This window comes from Talpa occidentalis, unplaced genomic scaffold, assembly GCF_014898055.3.
Source record: "Talpa occidentalis isolate TD23 unplaced genomic scaffold, MPIMG_talOcc4v2.1 talOcc4.8, whole genome shotgun sequence".
NCBI lineage: Eukaryota > Metazoa > Chordata > Mammalia > Eulipotyphla > Talpidae > Talpa > Talpa occidentalis.
This window is the reverse complement of record NW_023605194.1, coordinates 58,241,139-58,245,014: the sequence shown is the minus strand read 5'-3', so window position 1 is coordinate 58,245,014 and position 3,876 is coordinate 58,241,139. Positions and strand designations below refer to the sequence as shown.

The window sequence follows — 3,876 nt, the reverse complement described above, 5'->3', positions numbered from 1 at the left end:
ATGATAATAAAATCCTCAAAAAGAGGTGGGCTAAGGCTGAGTTCACAAATATAGGGGACATTTGAAAACACATACAAGGTAGGGAAGGTTATTCTGTACTTGGGGGATTTAATGACAGCAGCATGTAAACAGGGGCATGTTCTGAAGAGTGGAAAAAAAGAGAATTAGATTGGAGAATTCATAAAACAGAGCATATGAGTAGCAGCCTGCTTGCTGTATAAGTTAATTTGGGAATAACTTCAAATGATTAGTGAAGCAATTTGAATTTTATTCTATGCCACAGTAAACATCAAAGATCTTGGGCATTTAAGTGACAGATAAAATAAGCGATTTAGCAAAGTTTGTCTTGGGTAGAACTGACTGGGTTGAAGTCCTGATGTACTGAAGTATATGAGTTAGGAGGATCTTGATGAAATTGTGGCATTAACTAAAAATGTTTTGAATGTTTTCTTGTTAAAGTAACATCTGACCTTTCCATTTGCTACCATCGTTTATCAACAAAGGAAACTAAATATCATTTGAATGTTTAGTATATTCTAGGCCTGTGCCTGGAACAGAGGAGGTAGCACCAGATGGAAGAGCTTCACCCCCAGGGGAACCCCAGGCATCCCCCCTGGCATGCCACCTGCACTGACTAAGCTTGCTAATGATAGGGTTGCAGACTTTTTCCTGCTCTTTCTGCTGATGTTCAAATTCTTCCTTCTCTGTGGTCTGGTTCTTATTTAACCAGTTGATTTCATTAGACTTGCCAAGAATCATCTGTTTGTTCTCATCATTGGTCTTGCCTTGAAGTTTCTCATCTTCAACAGTTGCTTTCATGTTGAAGGCATAAGATTCAAGGGAATTCTTGGAAGACACATTGTCCCGCTGCTTCTCCTCTTCAGCTTTGTACTCTCAGCTTCCGGGATACTCAATGTCTTCCTTTTTAAAAGGCCCTGTCATTAGTGATTATGATCTTATTCTCTCTTCCTATACCCTTACCCACAGCAGGATAATCTTGACATCAATATCAAAAGTGACCTTAATCTAAGTAACACCACAGGGTGCAGGAGACATGACCTCCTATGAGGTCAAACTTGGCAAGTAGGTGGTTATCCTTGGTCCTAGCACACTTTCTTCATAAACCTGAATAATCTGGTTGCCAGAGTAGGTGATAAAGGTCTGTGTCTGCTTGGTAAGAATTGTAGTATTGTGCTTTATGAAAATGGCTATGATTCCACCAGTAGTTTCCATGTCAAGGGAAAAGGGAGTGTAACATCCATGAACAGCAAATTGTAAACATTTCCAAACTCAGCTCCTGATAGGATATCTGTCCGGACAACTGCACCATAAGTAATGGCTGCATCAGGGTTGATGCTCTCATTCAGTTCTTTACCATTAAAGAAGTCCTGTAGAAGTGTAGGGTAAGGAAAAATGTCAGGCTTTTCTGCCCTCCCTCCATCAGGATAGATGATGGATCATTGCGGTCCTGAATGCATGCCTGATGGCGGGCACCTGGAGTAGGGTGTGGGCATAGGTAGTGGGATTCACCTGGGCTGAGACTGGGCTTTTAAGAGCGGCATCACAGGGACGCCAGCAGAAGCTGAAAGAGAAGCCGAGAAAGAAGCAGCAGAAGCCGAGAGAGAAGCAGAGAACGCCAGAGAGCCCAGATAGAGTGAAGACTTGCTGGGGGCTGGGAGGACTGCCAGCCTCCTGGCCCCCCAGCATCCCTGCCTGCTGTGTACCAGGTAGATCCCAATAAAAGCCTGCAAAAAGCCACTGAGGACTCCGATTCCTCCTTTACCCGGTCTGCATGGGATCAGAAAACCTGCACTGTGTCCATTCCTGCCCTTTACAAGAAGTTTCTGAATTTGGGGGAATTGTGTAGGACCACCCACCGGGACAATATTATGGATTTGGGACTTGCCTAGCCTGGCATCCTGAAGAGCTTTCTCGACCAAGTCCAAGGTACCACAAAACAAATCAGCATTACATTTTTCAAAAAGGCACTGGTAATGGAGATAAAGAAGTTTATTTCTTCTTAGAGTGAATCAGTCTTACCTGAGTGCTAGAAAAGAACTTATGTTGACTTTCTGGTAGATGGTTAAAGGTAAGGGAAGAGGCTGGACTCAGCCACATAGGTCCAATCAACCTTTTGAACAGGAACACCTGGGCCTTTTTTTTTTTTTTTTAAATTTATTTATTTATTTATACAAGCACTGGGTACAGTCAGAATCATGGGAGGGTGAGAGAATTCACCAGAGCCAGAGTGGGGAAGCAGAACAGGCAGACTGACGAAGCACACTGCTGAGGGGAGCAGCGGGGTGCGGCAGGAGAGGTCTGTGTGCCATGTGGGACACTTGCCGGCTGCCAGGGATCGAACCAGTGCTGCAGAGGCTGCAGGCAGCTTCGCAGCCAAGCGCTCAACCACTGCGCCACCGGGGAGGCCCCATCCTAGGCCTGTTTTACAACCCCACATTAATCATCAACTCAGATTTGCACTAAACAATTTTAAAGCATTTCCCGTGGGTCTTTGGCACAGTGCTCGGTCTCTGTTTGATCTGTTTGATTTAATGTTGCATAGCTCCTCCTTCAATTGACATCCCTTTTGGCACTACTTATTACTGAACCACCATAAGTAAGTTTACAAAGTTAGCTATGTCAAGAGCTTGTACTTAGCATGCTCACAGGCAGTATGGAGGCGATGGACAGTCCTCTCGAACTCAATGATGTCTATCTTATGATTGAGTGTGAAATCTGGAATAAAATGGTGGTCAAATTCTTCATCTGAGTGTCTCCAGTTGTAGATCTGACCTCAAAAAAGCCTTCTTCAGGCCTCCCTGGTAGCCTAGGGGTTCAGTTTCAGCACTACAGCCGCTGTGAAGGCCACTGCAATGACCTGAGTTTAATCTCTGTCCAGAGAGCTAACCCACATGGTGCAGCAGACCTCTCCTATCTCACCTGCTGTTCCCCTCATCAGTGTATTTCAGTAGATCTGCCTGCTCTGCTCCCCATTCTGTCTCTGGTGAAGCCTCCCTCCCTACCCCCACACCTCTGGCCCGCACCCCCATTCTTCTATGCAAAGATAAATAAATAAAATATATTTTTTAAATGCCTTCTTCAATAGTGAGGATTGAGACATCAAAAGTGTCACCTCCTTGGTCAAAGATCAACACATTTCTTTTAGCTCCAACCTTTTTGTCTAAGTCATAGGCAATAGCATCAGCAGTTGTCTCATTGATGATTCTTAGTACATTCAGGCCAACAATAGTTCCAGCATCTTTGGTGGCCTGATGCTGAGAGTCATTAGAGAAAGTGGTACTGACACAACAGCTTTGGTACAGTCTGCAATTTCCTTTATCTTTGTCAGAACCATAGATAATACTTCCTATGTATAGAAACTTTGTGTCTCTCCCTTGTATTCTACTTCATCCTTGGCCCTGCCTGCATCATTTACCACCATGAAGTGCCATATCAGATTGGACAACAGCATCATCAAATCTATATCCAATCAGGTGTTTGGCATCAAAAGCCATGTTGGGTTGGCTTGTAAAGAAAATGGCAGTTGGCAGAATTGCTGCCTCATCCAATCTGTGGGGTTTTTTGTTTTGTTTTGTTTTTAAAGATTTATTTATTTATACATACAAGAACTGGGGTACAGGCCAGAGGTGTGGAGGATCAGAGGATTCACCAGAGACTGAGGGGGGAACAGAACAGGCAGATTGACTGAAATACATTGCTGAGGGGAGCAGCAGGCGAGTCAGGAGAGGTCTGCTGCACCATGTGGGTAACTCCCTGGCAGGGATCGAACTCGTGCTACAGTGGTTGTGGATAGCTTCATAGGTTGCATCTTATTCCCTTATGCCACCAAGGAGGCCCCCTCTCCCCCCTTTTTAA

General features: G+C 44.5%; 1 pseudogene; it reads right to left on the bottom strand.

Annotated features, from left to right (window-relative positions):
* Window positions 1-507: 507 nt before the first annotated feature.
* On the bottom strand, window positions 508-3,515 carry LOC119234651 (heat shock cognate 71 kDa protein-like; annotated as a pseudogene).
* Window positions 3,516-3,876: the final 361 nt, after the last annotated feature.